This window comes from Pleurodeles waltl, chromosome 11 (genome assembly GCF_031143425.1).
Source record: "Pleurodeles waltl isolate 20211129_DDA chromosome 11, aPleWal1.hap1.20221129, whole genome shotgun sequence".
Classification (NCBI taxonomy): Eukaryota; Metazoa; Chordata; class Amphibia; order Caudata; family Salamandridae; genus Pleurodeles; species Pleurodeles waltl.
Genome location: NC_090450.1, coordinates 566466143 through 566493002, shown reverse-complemented (window position 1 = coordinate 566493002; position 26860 = coordinate 566466143). Strand labels below are relative to the sequence as shown.

At 44.2% G+C, this 26860-nt stretch overlaps 1 long non-coding RNA gene across 1 annotated transcript in view; it reads left to right on the top strand.

Annotated features, from left to right (window-relative positions):
• The window catches only part of LOC138266642 (uncharacterized), a 353542-nt gene extending 330041 nt beyond the window's left edge, over positions 1-23501 (top strand). The window contains exon 3 of the long non-coding RNA XR_011199596.1: positions 22517-23501. This is a non-coding gene — a long non-coding RNA (uncharacterized lncRNA). The remainder of the gene's footprint in view (positions 1-22516) is intronic.
• Positions 23502-26860: the final 3359 nt, after the last annotated feature.

Genomic DNA, 26860 nt, shown 5'->3' with positions numbered 1-26860 from the left:
CCCATTTTTCATGAGTCCCTTGCTCTCCATGATTCCCCTCCTCATGAACCACCTCATTGCTGTCTGATCTGCCTGATCCAAATTACCCCGTTTTGCCCTTTCCAGGTCCTATATCTGGGCCTCTAGAAGTGTACAATAGATTTCCCTCAGTTTCTGTTTGATCCTTCCTGCATTCAGTGTGAACCCCTGGGAAGCTTCATATTTTCCCTTCCTTACCTGGTTAGTCTCAGTAGTTGATGCTGATTCTCAGGTCATCTGATGATGCAAGGCTTGTTTTTCACTCTTTGGCTCTTGGCACTGGACGAGCCTACAAATCAGCATTGTCAAGGCTGTGGTGGTACTTGGAATGGGGTGTGAGTCTATTTGCTTCCTCTCCTTAAAGGGAGTAACCTCCTATAGGTCTTTCCTATCACTCTATTATTGTCTACTGTTTTACAGTTTCCCCTGGTCATCCCTCTGGGCACCAAACCTACTGGCACAGATCCCGTAATTTGTAAGTTAATTGGCCAATTCACCTTGCCCTTTTGAGCCACCCCAGATGCTCTTTGACTTAGGAAGTTAACCGTTCTCTCTCACTTTTGACCCATTGGCCTTCAGATTCTGACATCTCTCTAAGTCACCCTTCCCTGCTTGGTCTCAATAAAGAGTGTTTTCTGATGTCTGGACCCATTTGGTCAAAGACTGAGGCTTCTCTTCTGAAGGTGTGATTTCCATCCTTCGGTTGATATTCCATCCTTATCCCCAGTATTACAATGATGGTTCAGGTTAAATTATTCGGGCCACACCATGCAGGAGACAGATATAACTCAAACTGCCTTCCTAATTTGAACACCAATAGATACAATGTTATCGTAACATTCCAATAACTAAGAATTCGAAGAACTAATGCATTTGCAAAATAACAGGGTTTGAGACTGGAACATGACACTCTCTAGTGTACTAAACTCCTTTTGCAATACTGAAAGCCTTCTCTCAATCTCAAAAGGGATTCCCTCACTTATTTCAAATCGCTATTCACTATTAGGAAGAGTGTGAAAGGGGCATTTCCTCTTAATTGGAAATGGGCATGAGAAGTGTTAATGGTTTGTTAGCATAAACCATTAATAGGTTACTGACTGCTGAAATGAAATGATGACCTATTTGAAAAGGTGAAGCTGTCCATATTTCATAGCTTCCCCTTTGGGAATTTACAGGTGGCCTAAAGGGATAGATGGAAGTGGTCCTAAGGACCACTTCCCACTTCCTTCAAATCGTTTCCAAACAGGAACATTTTGCTCTTTAAAGGAGCATGATTTCTTTTAAGGAACATGAACACAGCAATGAAATATGAACTGCTTTATTTTTAACAGTTTGAGACCTCAAGCACATGAATGGTGGCCTACTGTTCTTTGCGGGCCACTCTTCATTTATTTGTAGACTAGAACAGGGGGTCTCAATAAGAAACCTATCATCTTAATATTCATTAGGCAGATCATTTGGTGACCTCCTTCAGATGGAGATTTTGTGATGCATCGTATTAGTACATATATTATTTACATCGCAAAACTACAGAAAGGTTGCAAAAAACTGTTCTGCAGTTTGCAACAACTATTTGTGAGCTGTCTATACGTCGATCCTCACAATACATGGAACAAGGAACCAGACAGATAGGAGGAAGAAAGATATGAAACAACCAGTTCTCTTACACACTCCCTACATTAATTGAATCTGGGTCATTCAGTTGAAAATTTTGATCAGTGGTGAAACGCAAAATGACGGGGTCCCCCTGCAGAATGCGAAGAGGGGTCCCCAGTCTTCCACATCTTTCTGATATTCATTGGTCTTGAGCTGAATAGCGACCCCTCTTAAGGGTTGAGGGCCCATGAAGGCTTTGGGGCACGGAAGGCTTGGGGCCCACCTGCACCGCAGGGGCTACTGGTACCTATTGCATCCCTGGGTTAGATATTTAGCTACGTGGTAGATGCATTTATTTAGCTATTTATATAGCATCAACTTGGCCAGAAGGCAGGCATCAGAGCACTTTACAAGCGATCCAGGCAGCATTCATTTTCAGGCAAGGGGATATTAAGGGCCTTATTTAGAATCTGGTGCACGGGGTGTCCGCCACTTTTATGAGGGAGAGTGCCGTCTGCCAAGCTGCTAATAAGGCCCTAGCTGAATTACCCAGAATCACAGGATGTTGAGTCCTGGCCGACGTCCATGACAAATGTTTGTGAATGATTACAATATTATAACTGCGTGAGTGTTCACTTAATGTGCAATGCTTATCCCTGACCACTCTGACAAGGTGCTGAGAATGTCCACTGCAAACTCATCCATTTAGAAATGATGACTCCTGAAATTACTCACGCTAAGTGCAACTTCTGTAGCCGCAATTCAGCCATCAGCATATTAGACATTTCTGACTTTTGAAAAATGCATCTAGGTCGCTTGCTCCAGCTTTGAATTTTTCTATGCACAAGTCACATTTCCGAATGCAAATAACTTTATGAATCACTCCTCAATCACAGCAAGCAAAAGCATGCTACAAATGAAAGGAAGACGTGATGGAGATGTAAAGGTTTGAGAGTATTGAAGCAACTTCAGTATTGTGCGGAATAATAAATAAGGAAACGCCTGCTGTAAAGTGCAGTAGATACGAATCGTTCATTTGCACATCATTACTACTTCTATAACCAGCCCTTCGCTAAACACGCTGCTTTCCACATATTAAGTTCCACTTACATACTGCGATTGATGCTCTTATCCACCCCTGTAGGCAGTTCCGAAGGGTGGTCTGAGAGGTCACTGTGTGGTCTGTTTTATGGTTTGGTTGGCCAGTTTTCATCTTTTGATTTCCATTATCTTACCACAAACATTACTTGGTGTAAGTACAAATCCATGCCGTCTCCATACCTTGCAAAAACACCTGTACGCCTTGTCTTTACAAATTCAAAACTGCCCCGATTTCCAAATCTCAGACACTTTTTTACCTATCTGACTCGTTAATGGGGGTTATTTGAATTTTGTGCCGGGCCTATTTTTTGCCCCACTCCGATTAAGGACAAGCCCTAAACAAGCTGAAATGGGTTAGCAACTGGCTAAGCAAAGATGTCTATATCTGGGTGACACATTCACCTAAGTGACACTGATAACCATAATAGCGCTGCAAGTTCATACGAATAGTAGAATGCCCACTATATAAATACGAGAAAACATAACAAATCAAACATAACACTCACAGCTTTTCAATAGAAATATTAATGGTAAGTGGGCCGTGTTTTTCCACGAAAAAATACTCACAGCTTGTCCCTTTTTCCTTACATGAAAAAGGGACAGTGTCTGTTTGCGTTACTCTGTGTAGTTCCACCTGTTGCTGCTGCCTAATTTTGAACTGAGTGCCTGCCTATCTCTCAGTTCGAGGCCCACCTCCACCCGCAGGCTCCCGTCTGCATCTCATCCCTGGTGGTCTAGTGGCCATCTATATGTAAGTGTATTGCTATCTCTTTTTACTTCTGCTTATTTTTCTGTCATTTTTATTGTTTCTTTTCTTTATTTCTTGTCTCTTTCTCTCTCCCTCATCCTTTCACTCTCCCTGTGTTTCCCGCACCGCTCCTACCCCTGTGGCTCCGCCCCCCTCCATCCATGTGAAGTGCTTTCCCGCCCTTTCGCCTCCCAGCTGACTGGACCCACCGCCTCCCTCCCCTTCTTAATGGCGGCCACTGCGCACTGGGAGGGCGACCTTCTCTGTGCAGTTCCACCTATTGCTGCTGCTGCCTCAGCTGCGTTTCAAACTGGCAGCCTGCCTGACTCTCAGTTCGAGGCCCACCTCCAGCCACAGGCTCCCACCTGCGCCTCATCCCTGGTAGCCTAGTGGCAATCTGTATGTAGGTATCTTGCTATATCTTTTTACTTCTGCTTATCTTTCTGTCATTTTTATTTTCACTTTTCTTTCTTTACTGTCTCTTTCTCTCTACTTCAGCCTTTCACTCTCCCCGCATTTCCTGCACCACTTCTGCCCCTGAGGCTCCGCCTCCCTCCTAGAGAAGTGCTTTCCCACCCTCCCGCCTCCCAGCTGACTGGACCCCCCTGCCTCCCTCCCCTTCTAAATGATGGCTGCTGTGCACTAAGAGGGTGACTCCTCTGACCTTCTAGTCAGCATCTGTTCACCCTCATCTGTGCAGCTCCGCCTGTTGCTGCTGCCTCTTCCATGTTTCAAACTGAGAGCCTGCCTGACTCTCAGTTCGAGGCCCACCTCCACCTGCAGGCTCCCACCTGCGCCTCATCTCTGGTGGCCTAGTGGCCATCTGTGTGTAAGTATCTTACTGTCTCTTTTTACTTCTGCTTATTTTCTGTCATTTTTTTTTCTTTCTTTCTTGTCTCTTTCTCTCGCCTTCAGCCTTTCACTCTCTGTTTCCCATGCCACTGCTGCCCCTGCGGGCCCACCTCCCTCCCGCCTTCCAGCTGACCAGACCCCCTGCCTCCCTCCCCTTCTTAATGGTGGCTGCTGCACGGCCTTGCCACTAGCCCACTGAAGGCATGCCAAAGCAAGCCCATCTGCTCCCGTCTGCGCCTGTACCGTGCCTCGCGGCACAAATCCTGGTCCTCCGACCTTCCATTGCTTTAACGTGGAGACCTTCAATTCACTGAACACAGGATGATCCACCGCCTGTCATCTTGCATCATCCAGAGACACCCATGGACCATTCTCCTGCTTCTTTTGCCACCGCACCATCACCCTACACCAAGCACCAGACCCTCCTGCCACAGAGCCATGGAACACCAACTCAGAGTTTCTCAGCTGTATCCTCCTCAACATTCACTCACTCCACAAACACGCCATAGAACTCTGGGACCTACTGGATTGAACCCACCCGGATACCGCCTTCCTCATTGAAACTTGGACAAACCCGGCATCTGCACCGGACATCGCCATCCCCAGCAACTACCAACTGCTCCGCAAAGACCGGCGTTCTCACCCAGGGGGCGGCCTGGCCATCGTACACAAATCCTCCCTCTGCTTGACAACCAACACAGAAGAACAATCCCCCCTCATGGAGCACCTACATTTCCAGATACACGCCACACCCAAGTCAACCTTCCGTGGCATCCTCATCTACAGGCAACCCAGACCCGATGCAGCCTTCAGCGACTCCATCGTCAACATTGTTTCTCCTCATGCTCACGCCTCCTCAAACTACTTCCTCCTCGTCTCTCTCAGCTACCGCATTGACAGAAGCAAAGACACCAACACTGCTTCCTTGCTCAATAACCTCGCCACAATAGGAATAAACCAATGTGTCACCTTGCCAACAGACATCGCCGGAAACACGCTTGATGCCATTTTTTCCACCAGCAACAACATCACCGTCGACAACACTTCCACACTTCACTGGATTGACCACCACTGCATCCATTTCACCATCATCTCACCGACCAATGACCTCCACACACTCCGAGCCCCAAGCAGAAAATGGATTCCGAATACTGAGTAGCAGCTCTCCAACACCCTCAGCAAGTCTCGCCCATGCCACACCGCAGACGCTAACATCTCAGCACGGAACTTCCCCCAATGGATCTCCGAATGCGCCAACACCCTAGCACCTCTCTGTAAGACCTCAGCTAAACACCACCTCCAGAAGACCAGCTGGTGATCTCCCACACTCCAGGACTCCAGGCACACCTGCAGACGGAGAGAGAAAAGATACAGGAACACCAAGTCCCTTGGAGACTTTGAGGCTTTCAAAGCTGCCACCAAATCCCACCACCACCTAATCAGAGTCACCAGGAAAGCCACCCTGCAGGACCATATCAGTGCCACCACTCACGACCAAAGAGCTCTCCGCCGTGGTCAAAGAGTTTGCCAAACCCCAATCAGAAATGGCACACATCCCTCCATCTCAAGATCTATGCAACAGGCTAGCCAACTTCTTCCACAGGAAAATCAAAGTCATACACAACAGCTTCAGATCCAAAGACCCTCTGAGCCCTCCAACAACACCCCAGATCCGTCCTATCAAACCACCACAGACTTTGCACTACTGGACCACCATCACCACAGACGAGACCCACACCATCATGAGCAGCATCCACTCTGAGCCCCTACGGACCCCTACGGACCCCTGTCCACATCACATTTTCAACAAGGCAAAACATCCATCGCACTCGAGCTCCAACACACCCTCAACTGTTCCATAGAGACAGCACCCTTCCTAGAAGACTGGAAGCACACTGAGATCTGCCAGCTCTTGAAGAAACCCATGACTTACCCCCTGGACCTCAAGAATTACTGCCCCACCTCTCTCTGCTGCCTTTCCCAGCCAAGGTCATTGAAACGACCATAAACGCTCAGCTCCGTAAGCACATCGAGGAAACAACATCCTGGACACCTCCCAATCAGGTTTCACAGCACAGAGACCGCATTCCTCACCGCCGCAGATGACATCCGCTCAGTCCTCAACTGCGACCATACAGCAGCCCTCATCCTACTGGGCCCATTGGTTGCCTTCGACATGGCCTCACACTGCACCTTCAGCTCCAGGCTCCACGCAGCTGGCATCCACAGAAAGGCTCTACAATTGATACGTTCCTTCCTGTTGGCAGAACACAGAGAGTCAGAGTCCCGCCTTACGCATCAGAACCTAAGGAGGTGAGCTGCGGAGTTCCACATGGCTCCTCCCTGAGCCCTACACTCCATAACGTCTACATGGCCCCGCTCGCATCCATTGTCAGGGACCACAGACTGAACATCATCTCCTATGCCGACAATAGCCAGCTGATCATCCCACTGACTGAAAACCCCACTACTGCCAAGAAGAATTTCCACAACAGGATGAAAGCCGTCACCACCTAGATGAAACACAGCTTCCTCCAGCTCAACTGTGACAAAACCGAGATCCTCATCTTGGGACCATTCACATCAGCCTGGGATGACTCCTGAAGGCCATCCAGCCTCAGCGCCCACCCCCACCCCAACAAACCACGCGTAAAACCTCAGCTTCATCCTGGACTCATCGCTCACCATCACCCGCCAAGTCAACCCAGTCGCATCCTCCTGCTTTCACACACTCCGACTTCTCTGGAAGATCTACAAATGGATCCCAAAGGACTGCTGCAAAATCGGAACCCATGCCTTGGTTACCAGCAGACTCGACTATGACAACGCCCTCTATGTCAGTACCACCCAGAAGAACCTGAACAAATACAGCACATCCAAAACTTCTCTGCCAGACTCATCCTGGACATTCTCCGTCACAAACACATCTCCAATCACCTAAGAGACCTCCACTGGCTTCCTATCAAGAAAAAAATTAACTTCAAGCTCCTCGTCCATGTTTTGAAGGCCCTCCATGACCTAGGACCTGCCTACCTCAACCACCGCATTGCCTTCTACTCCCCACCAGACCTCTCTGCTCTACTCAACAAGCACTAGCCACTGCACCCTGTATATGGAAAACCTTGGCTGGTAGAAGATCCTTCGCCTAACTTGCGGCAGAGAGCTGGAACACCCTGCCCCTGCTCTTCAGGCAGTCACCATTGCTACCACAATTCAGGAAGGACCTTAAAACCTGGCTCTTCAACTAAAGTTCAAAGGACAAATCCCCTTAGTGTCTTGAGACCCCCATGGGTGAGTAGTTGCGCTTTATGAATTCTGATTTGATTTGATTTTGAAATCTGTTGGCTAATGGCCAACGAGGGTATGTAGTGTGCAGTGAGTACAGGAGGATGGGGGGCTCATATGAGCTACTTTTTTGCTTTGGTGTCATATGGTTCAAGGTTTGCTTATGTTGTTCATCTTTCATCTTTCTCTCATCACCCTGATCACCATAACCGCTGCTTTCAAAGTTCAGGTATTAGCTAGGGGATCAGGCCTTAATTAGCTGCTCAGCATAGCTGATTTTCATCATTCTTCTGAAGTCAATGAAATGAGTAATATTGAGTTGAGTAATTGTAGCACGTATGTTTAACTGCCTGGAGATAATTCTGTTGCAGCTCATAGTTTACTGTGTAAAACCTATCAAGTTATTAACAGACTTACATTTTTTGATTCTTTAGGGCTGTTGGACCAACCTAGCACATCCGGTTCACAACCTCTCACATAGTTATCAGGAAAAGACTCTCTCTGAACATGTGTCAATATACTTGAAAAGACACTTGGCTACCAATGGGTTGAAGTTGCACAGAACTTTCCAGGTTAAGAGTTAGTAACTGTGAATTTTGTAGTACAATAAAAAATGAATGGGATTATAAAAGGACCTGACATAAATAAACATGTCTTCAACTAGACACGGAAAACTGGAGAAGAAAGTCCATTTAAGACATGATTTTACACACGGTTTAGTCATGCTTATTATCCTCTTTTCAGGGAGGCAATTTTCCTAATTGAATAGGCAGTGTTTAATCTTTAAGAATGTGGCTTGCAAATAATGATGCACTATGTTGACTATAGTCTTGCATCTGGAAATTTGTAAAGTAAAACAACAACAAGCATTGGCTAAGCCAATAGGTCTTTCTTTGCCAGTGCTCTGTGGTCTCAGCTATTGGTTGCCGCTATTGGCATTGCCAATGCTACATGCCTTTAAAATGTGCTGGCTTGTGGTGGCTATTTTAAACAAAATACAAAAGAATGTTTTCACACTTTTAAGATAGTAATATGACACACTGTGGTATGACCCAATGTTATTGTCATCTTGAAATTGTGAGTTTTGTATGTTCAAGAAAGCAAGTTAATCGAGAGTAAAGAAATGGGAATGCCTGTAACAACTTTCCATGAAAACAACAATCAAGTAATGAGTTCAAAATGTTTTTTTAAATGAAGAGCTTCTACAGGAATTCAGAGCCATGATGGGTGAAAGAGGGGTAGTGGTTAGGGTAGGGAGGTTAGGGTGATAGTGGTAAGAGTGGTGGTGGTGGTGATGGTCTTGGCGGTGAGGGTGATGAGACTGACGAGGGGTGGTGGTGAGGACAGTGATGAGGGTGGTGGTGATGATCAAAGTGGTGGAGGTGGTGAGGATAGTTGTGGTGGTAGTGGCCAAAATGCTTATTGTTTCCGGTGCTGACCACCAGCACTTACTTTTGAGGGCCGGTGCTTACACTTCTGGTTCAAGCATGTACTGCGAGCAAAAGACACATATCGGAAAGACGGAGGAAGAGAAAAATGTAAAAGCGTTACAAAGGAGGAAAGCAGAAAACTGCCAGAGTGAGCTGAAGGGGCAGGCAGTGGCTTTAAATAGAATAAAGATGCCTGAAATGGCTTCAGGATTACTCTGCCTCAGTATTCCATGCTCGCACATTTAAATGCAGCAACTGCTTGTTTAAGAGGAGGGCTTTTGGCACGGGCACATTTTTATTTAAAAATGAAGCACTGAGGGTGGTACTCAGGGTTGCTGTGGTGGTAAGGTGGTGGTGGGAGTAGGGTGGAGGTGGTGAGCACGGTGAAGGCTTTGGTGATTAAAGTGGTGGTTTTTAGGGTGGTGATGGTTAGGGTAGGGTGGTTGGGGTAGTGGTGGATAGTGTAATGGTAGTTAAGGTAGTGGTGGTGGTTCAGGTGGTGTGATGGTGGTGGTTAGAGTGGTGAGCAGGGTGGTGGTAGGGTTGTGGTTGTTAGGGTGGTGGTAGGGGGATAGTGGTGGCAAGGTGGTAGTGGTATAGGAAAGGTGGTGGTAGTAAAATGATAGGGTAGTTAGGGTGGTGGCAGTTAGGATGGTGGTGGCTAGGGTGAGGGTGTTAGTGGTCTCTCATTATCCTAAATGAGACTACTGGATTTCTAGGCAGCAGGATCGATAACGGTGTGGGGGACTGAGTCTGACCCACGTGTAAGGAACTCTGTCACCCTAAATCCGGGTTTTGCTCCGGCTAACTTCAGTGCCTCATTTCTCCCACGGGGAAGAGATGATTGGGCAGCCGAGCGCATGACATCTTTGGAACTTCTCAGGGAAGTCGTGGTCACTCAGATCCAAACCAACTCTCTCATTTACAGTATGATCTCATATACAAATGACAAAGACAGTATAGGTTTTATATAATGTTTTAATAAAACGACTGTATTTTAGATAATAAGGCGTGAGCCGCAATAACCAGAACCATACAACACAGTAGGATTGAAATAGTCACCAGGAGATTAAAACATAAGAACAAAGCTATCATCGTGCCTATTAGTTCCTACTCTCCCTCTGCTTGATCTATTTCGAGCACAGCATGTTAAGCTTCTAACTTGCCTTTCTGAATCACCGGGGAGACATCAGCCCTCATACCTTAGCAAAGGCCTGTGATCTTGGTTCAGCATCTGCAACGAGGCAGTCAGCGTCTAGTTGTGGTTCCCTGGTTGGAATCTCCCTCTTGCGTGTATTGGGACAAGGAAGTGATTTTATAACTAACATGTCAGCGTGATCACAAAATGTCCCTACGCAGGAATGCCAAGTCTAAACTCCTACCACGTCTATGGGCAATGTACCAGACTGTATCCTTGACTGAAGCACAGAGTGAATGTGTTATGGAGAACTCCAGTGCTGAAGTAGGCTAAACAGTGTGATATGAATAAAAAACAAAACCGTAGAACTGGCTATTTGAAAAATAACAGTACGAAGCCTAATAAAAAGCATTTAGAGCAAAGTGCACAGAGGCTCTAAGCTGCCAGCAAATGAATAAAATACATCCAGGGCAAAGTGCACAAAGGCCTAAAGCCTGAAGCTAACGCGCAAAGGATACGTAAAACTAACCACACTACAGGAAAGGTGGTGGTAGTAAAATGATAGGGTAGTTAGGGTGGTGGCAGTTAGGATGGTGGTGGCTAGGGTGAGGGTGGTAGTGGTATCAGTGAAAGTGTTGGTGATCTGGATGGTGGTTAGGGTGATGGTGTTTGATGTTGGGTGGTGGTGGATGCTAGGGTAGGATGTGGTGTGATTAGTATGGTGGCGGTGGTTAGGGTACGGTGGTGGTGGTTAGGGTAAAGTGATGGTGGTAGGATGATGTGGTGGGGTGGTGGTTAGGATGGTAGTCATGGTGGTGACAGTTAGGATAGTGGTTGTGCTTAGGGTGGTGATTATGGTGATGCTGGTTAGGGTGTTTGTGGTGGTGGTTAGGGTAGAATGGTAGTGGTTAGGGCAGTGGTGATTAAGGTGGTGTTGGTTATGGTTGGCTGGTGGTTAGGTTAGGGTGCATGGTGGTTAGGTGGATTGGCTGGAGGTGTTTAGGTTATTGGTTGGTTGGTGATGGTGGTTTAGCTTCCTATGCTGATGATACGCAAACTGTGGTTTCCATTGCAAAAAATGATGTCCGCTCCAGTGAGCTTTTCAGACATTGTAAGAGTGTGGTAACCAAATGGATGGACCAACATTGTCTTAAAGTAACTCCTCTAAAACAGAGGTTATTTTGTTTGTCAATAATACTACCTTCTGGTCTCTGGCCTGTCAGATCTGAATGCTGTCCCTATGTCTGTTTCAAATGTAAAAAACCTTAGGTACTACTTGACCACGAACTGATCTGTAAAAGCCAAGTGAACAAGGTCATCTCCTGCTCCTTCCAAGCACTAAGAATGATCAATAAGATCAAGAAATGTATACCCTTTGATTTGTTATAAACAGTAGTTATTGCACTTGTATTGGCCAGGCTGGATTATTACATCAGCCTTTACTTAGACCTTTCCAAGGGATATCAAACTAAGCTGCAATTCCTAAATGGCAGTTGGCAAAAACAGCCATTAGCAATCTGCAATGGCTGCTGCTGAGATAGCAAGTCATAAGGCATTATGCATGGCCTACAAGACCCTCTCTGGGCTGGGTCCCAACTACTTTAAGTTGAAGTTGAGGAGATACATACCTGGAAGAACGTTGCACTCTGGCTCTGCCATGAGTTTGGTAGTTTCATCTTTCAAATGGTCTTCCTGGGGTGACAGAAGCTTTTTAGATCTATGGCACTGCATTGGAACCGCCTTCCTTATAGTCTAAAAGATGCTGATTCCTCCCCCCTCTTTAGAAAGTCTTTAAAAACATGCCTTTTTTCTCAAGCAAGTGGCTAATGGTCCTTTCTCCTTCTCCCTTTAGTCTCATGTAGCGCATAGACACCTTCAGGTATTTGTTGCACTTTATAAACCTTTCCATTCATTCATTAGAGTTGTGGTAGGGTGGTGATGGTGGTGGTAGGGAAGACATGTTTAGGTTGGTGGTGGTCGTTAGGGTGGTAGTAGGTTAGTGGTGATGGTAGGATGGTGGTAGGATGGTGATAGTGGTAGGGAGGCTGTAAGGTGGCAGTGGTGTAAAGACGGAAGCGGTAGGATGGTGTCTGCTGTTGGGATGGTGTTGAGGTGCTAGAGAGGTGGTGGTGATGGTATAATGGAGTGGTGATGGAAGGGTGATGGTAGGGTGGTGGAAGAAAGGTGGTGACGGTAGGAGGTGGCTACATGGGGTGGTAGCGGGTGGTGAAAGGGTGATGGGCAGGGTGGTGGTATAGTGGTGATGGTTGTGTGGCAGGATAGTGGTGGTAGGATGGTGATAGTGGTAGGGAAGTTGTAAGGTGGCAGTGGTGTAACAATGGAAGTGGTAGGATGGTGTGTGGTGTTGGGATGGTGTTGTAGTGCTAGAGAAGAGGTGGTGGTGGTATAATGGAGTGGCAGTGGAAGGGTGATGGTAGGGTGGCAGAAGAAAGGTGGTGATTTTAGGAGGTGGTGGAAGGGTGATGGACAGGGTGGCGGAAGGGTGATGGGTAGGGTGGAGGGATAGTGGTGATGGTTGGGTGATGTCTTTGGGAGGTAGTACATATACTGATGCAGGAGGGGGAACAGAGGGGCAATGCAACAAGGATGGCGGGGAAGAAGAAAGGAAAGAAGAAAGGAAACAAAGTGCCTCAATTCTCAGCAGAAGCAGCAGAAGGACACTAATTAAAAAGAAGCCATCATTACTTGGTCCCTCTTCCACTGACTAGAGAAGCAAACAAAAAGAAAGTGAAACTGGCACATGCCGACCAACCAGCAAATAAGAGTTACTAATGAATGGTAGGCAATAGGCATGTTCCAAGCCCTTATCACTTAACAAAATGTCTCACAAGCGACAACACATGCCCTTCTCAGGAGAGACCTAAATAGTGGTTGACTACTTAGTATGTGTGGTTCACAATGTTATGTGAAGTCACTGTAAGAGATATCCTGCCCCTATATATTGTTCATTTAAAATGGAACAGAATTATTTTACAAACAACAAGTTAGCATAGTCTTACAGAAATGTTATATGAACATATATATATATTGTTTTTCTTTTTTTTATAAATCACAATACATTTTTCCACATGAGTGTAATTAGGTCAGAAATGTCTTAAAGTGACACTAACAAGGAGATGTTTGCAGCTTGGAATAATATTTTTAAATGTTTTTAGAGAATAAACAAAATGTGCTGTATGTATTTCTGTTTTGAATACATGCCAACAAAATGACAAGGGCACCATTTTTTTATTTACTCATCTGGCATGCATTGGTAAGTAAAAAAAAAAAAAAGAAATAGAAGTAGCACAAAAACTGTTTTAAGGAAGATGGCTGGCAGCAATTGGATGCCTGGAATTCCACACAAATAATAATAATACATTTAAAAAAAAGATTGTGGGGTTGGGGAAAAAGGCTGCAACAGGGAGCCAGCTGTTAGAATGGGGAGGCACGACTTGAGGGAGAAGCACACTAGGGAGAAAGCAAAGTGAAGGAGAAGCACACAAGAGTGAGCTCAACATAGAGGGGGCGATGGAGAAGCACTTGGGTGAGACAGCAACATGGAGCACAGCAAAGGAGGTAAGAGAAGAACATGAACAAGACAGTGGGAAATACACATGCACTTTCATACAGTGCATACATAAAAAGGAAAACGTGGTGTTTCAATAGTGAGCAGTGGAAGGATACTAAAGAAGGTATGTTCCAGGGGAGGGAGAAACACAGAAAAGGAAGGCGATTAATGAAAAGCAGGCTAACGAGAGTGACAATAAAGCCAACCAATAATAAGCAATGGGCAGACTATGAGCTCACTGTATACGCACAATAGGTATTTCATGCACACAGTGTTTGTAAATGAAAGACGCTGCAGTGATGGGCCAAAAGTGACATCTTTCTTCCTCCTCCTACCTCACTTACGGGTAAGGGGTTTGGTTGAGGGGAATGGGAATGAAGTCCCCTTTTAAAATGAATGGAACTGCTCAGTAAAATGTTCCCTTCTTCTCACTTCTGTCCTACTATGCACAGAGTGGATATTGTCATTTTTAAGTCAATTTGTCCACACAGTTAACCAAAAAGGGTAGGTTTCACCACATTCACGTTTTAATTAAAACATTTCCGTTCTTTGTTTTTGCACGTTTATATAGTGCGAACGTGACTCAATGGGTATCTGAACAGTTACTTCTCCATATCACAGACAACATGTGAAAAGTTACAGAGGTTAAGCTGCAAAAAAAAAATATACAGTTACATTAGAAAAGATTCAATATATGACAAAAACATATTATCATATAGCATTATATTCTGCACAAATAAGAAACGACAAAATAATAGATAAAGAGTAAAAGGAAAAGCTGACTGCCATTGTTACTTCGAATTTGGCCACAAATACAGTACAAGATTAGGTACAGATGACTGCAGAGACTTCACATTCTAGTTGTTTTCAGGAGGATCAGGATAGCACACGGTGTCTCCATGATAAAGTGTTCAGGGGAAACAAGATGTCATCTTATATGAGGGTTTCCCTCATTCCATGAGGACCCAGACAACACAAGGGCTCATGGGAAAAGGCCACCGCCAGTGTCCTTGTACTGGCCCATCATGCAGGACCAAATCCATCCCAGCCCCAGGAGCGGTCCACAGCTCCTCCTAATCAGTGGTTATCTCATTCCTCAGGACACCACACTCCCCAACTTAGGCTTACCCCATCCTTCATGCCAGGGACATCTTAAGGATTTTGGGGGGCATTACACAAACATAATTTGCCCCCCCCGTACAGAACAACTCTGAATTTATTATCAGGTACACTGGAGTTATGCGACTGTGGCTTTGATGTTTTTTGCATAAATATAGATTTGCCACATTTACCACATAACCCATCATCTGCTGCATAATCTGCAGATTTTACAAAGAAAAGGTTTTGTTTCTAGCTCAGATGGTTAACAGATTACTAAACACTTGTTGCAACACAGTGGAAGGCCCTTTTCAAAGGTTAACTGGTCGCCTGTCTGTTGGTTATTGCTGTATTTAAGGGCCAGTTGTAGCAAAGGGTTTTTCCCATTCTGTGTCAATGGGAAAATGTGTTCGTACATATGGCCCTAAGTGTTAGACTGGTACTATTGAGAGGCAACCAATCCCAGCCAGTGTGGAAATGTTAAAATAATTAAGTAATGGTTTCACAAAATGTGGCGCATTTACAGTGCATAATTTGACTTTTTTGCTGCATAATTTACTCATTCCTGTTGCGCAATGAGGCCCTCCCTTGAAACATGAGTCCAGTGGCCCTGCTCATTATCAATTTGTTTCAGTTCATTCACACTCTTGGCAACTATGGCTAGATACTGAGAACCCTCATCCTTGGCCAGCCGCCATTAAGACCCAACCCTAGGACAAACATTCTCTCTGTCTAGCCAGCAATAGAGAAGCCAAAATACTAGATATGAGAACACGATAGCTGCACATGACTAGTGCCTCACTTTTGGGTCTGTGCCTGTAGAGGGTGTATTTGTGTTGACTGCACACCTGTCTTGGCTCTATGAGGAACAGGGACTCTGCATCAGGTGGCACTGGACCGTAATCGCACTGACCTAGCAGCAGCACCAGATGGACAATGCAGTCAGCAACTCTACAAGGGCGATGCAAACACAAAGGGCACACAACATGCACATTTCCACTGCACAGTAAGTTGTACATGCTGCATAGAGGTAAGGCCTATGGAGTTGAACTCCGACTATGGACTCCAAAAGCTTGCTCAGTCTAATCAGAATCAGCCTGCACTGGCTATAAAAAAGTAAGTAAGTTAACAAAATGATTATTTGCAACTTCAAGCAGTCTGAAACTATTAGAAAAGCTTAACAAGAGGGACCTGGGCTAGAGCTCTCATTACCATGCCCAGAAACGTCTCTCTTCATGTCTATGTCTAATGTTAGTTGTCACAAAGAAATGTCATGTTTGTCTAAATCTGACCCTAACCTCAGCAATCATAGTTTAGCCATACAGCACAGCATCTAGGATGTTGTGCTGCATGGCTAAAGCATTCTTAAAAAGCCTTTAGTCACGCTTCTCAAACATGCAGATGCCTTTTTTCTGTTTCGTTACTGATCTAAATTGGATTGGTAACTACAATAAAAAAAAAAAGATATGAAAAACATTCCTTTTTATAAAAAAGTAGATTGGGAAAGCCAGAAGAGAGGCGGAAACAACACAGGCACAGAAGCAACTTGGGAAGGGTGGAAGCAACACAGAGGGTGGAAGCAACACAGAGGATATGTGGCAGGACAACATGGAGTGGATAAGGGAGAAGCACTTGGGCAGGTAGGTAATGTGGGGGCACAGGAGTGGGGAAGAAAAACAACAGGCGTGAGAACAAATTGATGCAGGCAGGGAGAAGCCCCCACATGAGAAAGCAAGAAGTAAAGTACACAAGGACAAGCACAGCATGGAGGGGCAGAGAAAACCACACAGAACCAGTGAGACATGGAATGCAAGAGGAAAGAATTACACAGTAAAGAAAACTGGAAAAAACACACACTCTTGTGGCGTGCTTAATCAAAAAGTAAAAAATAGTGCTTGAAAATGCAAGCAGTGGAAGCATAGAAGTCAGCCAATCAAAAGTGATGGTAAAAAAGGCAATTCTCCCTGGGAGGGATAAGCACAGGATTGGCAAGCTGAGACATGAACAAGATGCAGGCAAATGAGTGTGACAGGAAAGCCAACTAATTGTAAGCAGTGGGTGGGATCCAAGCCCCAGTATGCTCTTGGCAAGCCCACGCTATATATAGCAACAGACAATGCATGTTTAGTAGGTGAAATCTAAAAAAGAAGGGGAATCTGGAAGTGAATTGAAATTTATATTATTTCTCATTTTGTGACATTGCACATTATTACAAGGTGCTCACACATGCTTACTAGGTGAATACACTGGAAAACCAATTTAGACAGGCTCTATTGCTCAGAGAATCAAATACTAACCCAGTGAGCTGGTGCATACATAGCTGCTGCGAGTAGTTGTACTGTTGAAGAGAACACATGCTTGATTAAGGGTGTGTCATGATGTGGCTGACAGCAAGAAGTATCATACAAGATTAAAAGGACACTAAATGGATAACATACTGGCACTTAATATTTTACGGCATTAAAAGTTACTTCAAATGAAGGACTTTCTGTTTTTTTGGGGGGGAAAACTACTTGGGACAACAAAGGAACAAGCACATAGTATTTTGCTTCCAAATTAGCCACAACACCAGCTTTCAATGTGGGCAGTTTTACTATTGAATGGTTACCTCTACATTGTAAAGTCCTCCATTAATCAAGTGCTTCCCAATGATTAATATTGAGAAGAGATTACAGCTCCCTCCCTTATCAGCGTCACACTATATCCCTCATTTGCAAAGTGATCAGTTCCAGTGGGGTCACCCATGTGTCTTCATAAATCTTTTTGGTCCTGAGGATAGTCTTATGGATTGATAGCTTTTGAGATGGAAACGTCGACGACAAGCCCATCTCTCTGTTGCAATTACCTCCATTCTCTCAATAAAAAGATGGACATTGACATGGTTTCACTTGAGAGTGAGTTGCTTATTCATTGACAGATGAAAGCATTGAACAGTGTAGTTGTACTTGGATACCACATTGTCAATGTGTATGTAGATATCATCTGTATTGAACCCCAGTATGTTCTATCCATGTTATGTTATGTTGCGAGCATTTATAGAGTGCTCTAAACCCGGGGTATCAAAGCACTAGCAGAAACCCGCTCCGAGGCAAAGGAGCACTCATTCATTCAAAGCAATGCTGGTTGAAAAGCTAAGTTTTCAGTATTTTTTTAAAGATTGGGAAGATTTCCACATCTGCAATGTGAGGGGGCAGGGTATTCCATAATTTGGCTGCTCCCACCGAAAAAGCCCTTCCTCCCCCTCTGGCTCTACGAAATCTAGTGGCAGTTGCCAGTCTGTGAGAGGAAGATCTGAGAGGTCTTGCTGGTATATTACAAAGGAACATGGCATTAAGCTGTACGGTGTTTTTAAGATAGAGGCCTTTATTGACCATACGCAAGGCTTTGAAAGCAATTCTCTTTCTGATGGGAAGTCAGTGAAGAGCCCGGAGACTAATTAGTTTATGATGCCACTGACTGGGCATTCAGTCATATCAAAAATTTAAAATGTCTTTTCTTCTAAATGATTCTCTTGTCAGCAGTTTACCTTATTATAGTTAGATACCCAAGCTCACAAGGAATGATTGAGTTGCCCTTTTGTTTGAATTTATTAATTTATTGGTTACAATGGGCCCCTATATATTGTTCAGGGTAGCGGCAAAATTAACACCTGCTGAGAGCAAGCGTTAAAAGAGGGCACACCACTGGTTACAATGGGCCCCTATGTTCTGTTCAGGGTTAGCGCCAAGATGTTGGCACTAACCCTGAACAGTACAACAATAGCGTGAAAAATGTTGATGCTCTTGTCCCCTACCCTGCGCCATGGTGCGCCGTATTTTAAAACACATGTTGGCGGTAGGGGGTGCAGGAAAAGTGGCGCTGCACTTGGTGCAGCACCATGTTTCTTAATTCTGCCCTGTAGTGTGAAAAAAGCTGCTTTGTTGGATAAGGGACACAAATCATAACACAACCTAGGCCAATTGACTTTCCAAATTGTCTGCCTCACTATCCATCAGTAACTACTATTGTTTTGTCCTACCCAACCCCTAATTTTCCCCCCAACAATTCCCCAAATCAACCATCTGTCACTGCTGTCCTCTACATCCTAAACGGAGTACTTTGGGCCAGATTTACAAGGCCCTAGCGCCTCCTTGCTCCACATTAGCTTCATTTTTTTACGCTATTGTGGCTCAGCGAGGCAAAAATTGCCACGCCATATTTACAAAGTGGAGCAATGCATGCATTGCACCACTTTGTGATCCCTTGTGCCACATTATGCCTGCGCCAGACATAATGTATGCAAGGCATTCTGGTGCTAGGAGGCCCACAAAATTGGTGCAATAAAATCTGCAAGAATTCATTGCACCATTTTTGGTGTCATTTTTAACACCTGCTTAAAGCAGATGTTAAAAGGACATAACCATTGAAATCAATGGGCCTCCTTGCACTTTGCTGCACCAGCGTCAACATTGTTGACGCTATTGCAGCAAAGCACCACAATAGCGTAAAACATTTGGATGCTATTGGTCTAATGTGCGACATGATGCAGCCGTATTGTACATACAGCGGCACCATTGTGTCGTTAGGTGAAGGGTGCAAGAAATCAGGCACATCAGTACTGATGCGTCAGATTCTTGTAAATCTGGGCCCTTCTTCTTAAACTCTATCCCCTTAACTCCCTTCCTTCTGGAAGTGTAAACTTACACCTCCCATTTTCAAAATGGTTCACCCACACCAACAATAAAACGAATTCAAACCATTAAAACATTTAATCAAGTCCCCCCAAGGCACCTGTCCAATAGCAAGAAACCTAAACAGAATCCCGACCTATGCACCTTATCCCAAAACAAGCTGCCCCAAGTTTTTGCACCCTTCCCACCCTCAATACAGACGGATAGACAGGGGGGTCTGAAACAAACACCCTGCTTCAATGCTACCAGACATTGTGTCAATACCCACAACATGGTGGCTGGTAGCCACATTTCCCTTGCCTATAAAAGCATACACCCACCTTGCCAAACATAGCCCAACCCACAACTTCCATTCACTGCATTGCGCCAAGGTCCCACATCAGCTGCTCCCAAGCCCTATTGGGTGAGAGCATAGCATGACCTAGGCCAATCGCAATATAAAACTATCCGCCTAATTAATTTCATCAATAACAACTATGGTTTTCTCCTAATCCCCACACCTAATTGCACCCCCACAAAAAAAACCTTCCCAACTCAACCATCTGTCACTGCTCTCCTCCAAATCCTAAACCAACTAAGCACTTTGGGCCAGATGTATCAAAGCTTTTTGCAATCGCGAACGGTCCGAGCGGCCGTTTGCGAACGCAAAAATGCCTTTCAGTAAATGTGTAAATCAGTGTGCAGGATTCATTTCACAAGAAAGTAATAATTTATGAACTACAAACAACAAAAGGATCACTGTGTTAAAAGTAGTAATCCACTTCATCCATGTACATAAAATAAATACCTTTCATCTACATTTTATATGATGTGCTTTGAATGAGACATATTAATCCTCTTTGTTACTTTGATTCAAAAGTAAAACTAGACAAAACGCAAATGTCTCCAGAAAATATGTTAACCTCCAGAGTTATCTTACCAGTATTATTATTTCCTAAGCTTTATTTAGCACACAAAATGTCTGAAACAAGTGCCTTAACCCCATAAGATATTTTCAGTTTCAGACTTTGCAACCATTTTAGCAGAACAGATTTGCTGCCAAGTTTCTTCTATTCCCAATGTCTTTGTGGCAGGGTTTTAAAAAGTAAGGCACACTTTTAATAAAAATGGTGTACAACTGTGCTAACGCAGTTGTGCATCATTTTTTCTAACACCAGCTAGCCCAATTCCTTAAAGCCATCAGTGCACCATATTTATTAAAAAATGCATGATGGCACTAAGGAATGGCTAGCATCAGAAAAAAAGACGCAAGCTGGTGGGGGATGGCGTTAGGGTAAATGGTGGCAGTGGGTCAGAAATTACGCTGGTTAGCGGCACAATTTTTGCCTTTAGTTAGCCTAGCATCATTTTTTGACACACAAACAGCCAAAAAATGATCACCCCAATGCCCACCCCAGGGAACCAGTATTCCCTGGGCAAGCCCTACATACCCAGTGCCAGGCAGGGTGTCCCATGTAAGGGGCCCCAAAGGCACACCACACACATACATGCACACTTACCTGCAACTTACCTGGGATCAGCTCCCTCTTACAGTAGTGTCCCTGTGGTGTGGGTGGTGGTGTTGCTGAGGGTTGGGGGGCATCATGGGGATGTTTACACAGGGAAATGGGCCTACTTGCTCTTTAACGCCTGGTCTGACCAGCCATTAAATAATTGCGCTTAGAGGGCTTAGCACCATTATTTAGGTCTGCCTCCCACCCATGCGTCGTTTCTGTGCCAGGAGTTAAATACAGCACAGGGGGCTAGCGTCATTTTTAGGAAGGGAATGCCTACCTTGCATCTCATTGACACAAGGTGGTTTGGCGCTTCCTAGAAATGGCACTAAATCCATGCTAAATGATGCTAGACTGGTCTAGGGTCAAAGTATAAATTTGGAGCTAGGTTTGCGCCGCTTTAGCATCAAAATAAATGGCACTAAGGCAAAGCAAACCTTCCATAAATATGGGCCTAAATGTATAATTTGAGGCCCAGATTTTGCATTGGGGTTGCGTCACTTTTTTGCCACATCCCCATCTTAAAATCTAATTTGTTTAATATTGTAATATGCTCATATGTACTCATGATAGACCTGCTAAATATGTTTGAGGTCTTGTGATCTGTTTGGTCTGATGTCACTTCTTGTGATGTCACTTCTTGTGAGGTCATGGGTTTTGATGCCACTTCCTGTGATGCCACAAGCATTGTCAAGCACTGTGAGGTCACGCGCCGTGATGTCACACACTGTGATGTCATATGCCATGGTGTCACTTGCATACTGTCTAACTTGGTTAGTCCACCCACTTCTTTTTTTAGGACTTGTACCCTGGAGCCAAATGATTACCAATGTCTGACACTAATTCAAGCATTCAAACCTTCACTTTTTTTTTATTATTTTTAATTGTGGTGTGACACCATACACAACTGAAGATGCACATCCCTGTTCCTCTTTCTTATTGTATTCAGAGGCTCAATATCCCATGAAATGTTAGTTATAATTTTGAAAACATTTATACCAGTGGTTTAGGTTCAGCAATTGGCATGGAAGGTCCTTATCAATTTGCACCTCTAATCTCACACTAACCACATTGGCAATTATATCACTGGAGGGTGAACCGGCAACATTCGAGTTGGTTTTGTAGGTTACTTTCTTTTGGTTTCACAATATATACTTTAATCCTGGATTGGTCGGTATTTTACTATTGCCCAATTTCCCCCTCTTTGAGCATACTGCCCCTCCCACCACCCCCTCCCCTGTCAGCGTATATAAAGAGGCCTAATGAAACTGGAGGGGGGCCTCCTGCAAAGAACAGGAAGGAGGGGTTGCCCTCGGACTCACTCATGCCTAGTGCTGTGGTGAGGGAGACCCCTTGGGGTTGGGGTGGCCCCACCGCGGGGCTGCATTGGCAATTGTTACGCACAGATATACTGATTTCTATATAGAACATATGAATCGAAATAGGTACAAGGATTTCATTTAACCGAGTAATAACTTATAGTTTTACAAATGTCTGCATTTTCTTGTCGTTTTAGGTGTGTCATCTGGAAGTGAATTGCCACTATGACTCAGTGAGGATAAGACTCTTTTGAACTGAACGTTTTTATAAAGAAACATTTCCTGAAATAGAGGTAAATTATTGGCAAAAGAAGCACGAGGAGCCAATTTGAAGAAGCTTTTACTGTCTCCATTTTAACCCGGGTTAAAGTTATTTAAAATCATCAGTTCAAGCATAGCAATCCTGACTTTGAGAAGAACGATTCCAAGAGTTAAGATGCAGCTTTAAAAGCAGTCAAGTCTGAGCTGGAAGGTCTGTACAGCTGGATCTGGAATGCACGTTTCAAGAGTGAAAGCAGGGAGCGTTAAAAACGATGCCTCGGTATCCACAAAAAAACAGTCAGTCGCTACAGACCCTGCCAGTAACTGCGAGGCTGCTTTGTGAAAATCAAGCAGAACGCTGCGCTTTAGAAGCACAGGTGCTTGTGCTTCCTGTGAATAGGTGGTTCTCATTACCGCCAAAGGATAGGGTTGCCATCTCCCTCCCTACTTCCACAGAAATCCACTTGTCCACTCTTGAGTGGTTTTAATGTCATCATCGCTTATTCATTCCACCCAGCCACCAGGAAATGAGACGATGAGGGCTGTTGGACAAGCACTGCCGTTAGCAGCACTAATAACAACTCCGTTGCCCGAAGTAGAGGAGCTGAGGGCTGCGACACAGACTTCATTCAGAGCTACGTCACAGGTTCTGCCTCCCAGAGAGCCAAGGGGGCCGGTGGGCTCGCGATGACAAGGCCAACATGCCATGCGGGCTCGTATGAGCATCAGGGCTCGTATGAGCATCAGGGCCAGATAACTGTCTGGCGTGGTGCTATTTTCGTTGGTCCGTGCTAATTTCAAGCAAGCCCTAAGTAGCATGTTGCATGTTTGTAAGTGGTATGCTATTCAGGGTTAAGCTGGAAGTTAAAAGCTAATTTTATATCATTTTCATATTGCTCGAGCAAACAATTGTACTATAGCAAACCAGAGTTGTATGGCAATTTTTCTTTGCAAGAATTATATTTAAAAATTAAAAAAACGAACAAAACTATTTATTTTACAGTGCAGTATGTGAAATATACTGAATAAAAACGATAGTGCTGAATAGAAGGGGTGTATGAAATTTGGGTAATTTGCTTGTGTGTAATTATTTGAAATTATGCAAAATATGTGAAATGCAAATCTATCTTTTGATGCTATATTTTAGAGCAAAATGCGTCCGTGTGTCTGTTTTCAATGCATTATGCGCAAAAAGCAGAAAAGTTGAGCAAAAAGCACAGTTGTTGTAAACAACAGCCATTTATGTTCTGTTTTGTTCACGTTATTCTAATGCTCCTGTATCAAAATTGTGTAGAGAGCACCAGCTTAATGTGATATGGAATAATTTTGGGAATTTTGCATACTAAGCCTAACCCAAAATGTCAAAATTACGTAAGCGTAATTTATATTTTTCCTGGGCCTAGTTCAAAAGAAGCTCCTCATAAAATATAGACATACACTATCCCAGAGCACCCTCACACACTTCCCAGCAACCTCCAAATGTCAGGGACTGAAAACAGGCTCAATGGGCATAAAACCCTCTTTGAAGAAACCACTTTCCAGCAATAGTCTTTGTCTGCCTCCCATATTTTCCATAGGATCACACGACTAAGAAGGCCATCAAATTCAATATAATTTGAAATTTAGAGAGAAGCAGCACTAAAGCACAATTAATTTCTTACAGCAGACTCCAAATGGCTGGCTCTGAAAATAGGGCTTTACCGTTTAGAAACCAGATTCAAGAGAGACCACTTTCTTGCATTCACCTTTACTGCCCACTTAAGCCCATTGTTATACTTTTGAAAACTCAGTTTTGCATCAAAAAGTAAGGCACCAGCTTGTGTCGTTCCAGAGAACCAGCCGGGCACCAAATTTATGGAATACCGCAAGCCGGCGCTAAAGGTGGGCTACCGTCTGAGAAAATAAAGTTAGCCGGGTGGGGGTGGGGACACGGGTGAAGGGGGTTTCGCCTTAAAAAATGACACTAGGCTGGTTAGATGCAAAAAAAAGCCATTAACCAGCCTATCATCATTCCCTGACGCCAAACCATCCATACCACATGACTCCTGTCTTACAAAAGACAGGAATCATGCCCACCACCACAATGATCAGCACAGGGGACAAGTGTCCCTGGGTATGGCCATTGCACCCAGTGTTAGGTATGGGGGCCCATTTCAGGGCAACCAATGGCACTTAACATTTTTGTTTTAAATACTTACCTCTACATACCCTACTTATCTGGGACGGGGTTCCCCCCATCCTCTGGTGTCCCCCTGGTGTGGGTGTTCCTGGGGTGTGGGGTGGGCACCTCTGGGCTCTTTCCATGGTGTTTGACCATGGAAATGGGTCCACAGATCCCTTAACGCCTGGTCTGACCCAGGGATTAAATAATGGCGCAAAGCAGACTTAGCGCCATTATTTAGACCCGCCTCCCACGCGTGCACCATTTTTGCACTGGAGGATAAGTAAGGCGCTAGGGACTTTGAGTCATTTTTTGGACGGGAATGCCTACCTTGCATCTCATTGATGCAATGAGGTTTCACACATCCAAAAAATGACGTTAACTCCAATATTTTGACGCTAGATGGGTCTAGCGTCAAAATACAAATATGGAGTTAAGTTTGTGCTGAATTTGCATCAATAAAAATCACGCAAATTCAGCACAAACAGAGTATAAATATGGCCGTCAATGTTTTTTTAGATTTATAGACCAGGACAACAGCAAATTTGGCTTAACCTATTATCAAGGTGAATTAAAATTTGAATGCCTAAACACCTCCAAGTGATTGATATTTGTAAATTAGGCTTTATTGGCCAGATAACTCAAACATGTATTTGTAAAATGGACAGTCACCCAAGGCTTTCTGCACACTGAATACCAGATGTTTGTCATTACCCTGTTCAATCATACTTTTTTTTAATCAATGGTAGGAGGATGAAATTCTAAGTGAACATTCCATTATGTGAATCGGTGGCCATGGGTTCAACAACAGACCCAAGTGCATGCTGATCCATGGTATACTAGAAATATCCTGATGTATCAGTTCAGGGCCAAAAAAGTCAAAGGCCTCACTCGCATTCACATGCACATTCTCCACCCTTCACAAACCATCCACATAGCAAACCACAACCTTATTTACATCCCACTCATCAGTCATCACAGTCCTTACAAACCCACAAGGCCTTCTTTCCTCCAGGAACAGCATTCAGTCAAGTCATTTAACTCCTCATATTTGTCTTTTCATTTGTGTCTAAGAACAACCTTCAATGAAATATTGACACAGTCAAAGTGAATATCTGTGTAATAAAATGGTTACTCCCTACCCACATTTGAGGTCAACAAAGGCAGGCCAATGGCCTTTACTGCACAGGGTCACAAAAATGAGAATGTTCTTTTGGACAGTGACCTCTAATTCATACTAAAAATTAGCAATGTATTCAAATCAAGAAGTCTCCATCGCAACACCTGTTCCCCTCCCTAGTGTTGTCATAAAGATTAACTGCAATTATGTCCCTTGTACTATCAAAACTGCACTATGCAAATGGACCATTCTTGGTCCTCCATAACGAAATGTAGTTGAGACTACTGGAGGTACTAAACGCAGCTGCATTCTTCTCTTATACATGAAGTCTTCTCAACATATCAAACCAGTTCTGTAAAGTACTCTTTGGCTCCTACTACTTTTTTGCTGAATTGGATTTAAATCCATCTGCATCACAACAGAGTAATATGTGAGCCTGATCCTGAATTTCTCTTAGCTACAATTATCATGTGCAATCTAAATCACAACAAAAGGTCTACTAAATGCTTTCCTCTGTTTTTATCTACAGTTTGGGCAGTGGATCTTTTTTTAGAGAAGGCACCTAGACTATGGAACTGTGCTCTTAAACCCATTCAGAGAAAGCACATCACCACAAATCAATGAATCACTAAACCCTGGCTTTTGTAACCCCTGCCATATTGATTACATTCATCAGGACTTGATCCACTGAAATAAATGAAGAATCTTACTTTTGGTCACATAAAAGGTGATGGAAGAAATGCTTGTGAAAAGTCTAACCACAGTAAATTGCTCGGGTTAGCACTCCAGCCCATTGTGGTTGAAACATCATGCTTTGGAATGCTAATCAGGATGATTGCAGTAGTTGTACTATGTGCAAGTTTCCTCCCATTACCTTTTGTGTGATTGAGTAACGATTTATGTGGCTAAGAGTATACCCAGACGTTGGTCCCTTGTTTATGGTGTCAAAGGATTCAAGTTAAACATTGCTGATGAGGCCTTACAGGGCTTAACCTGTTT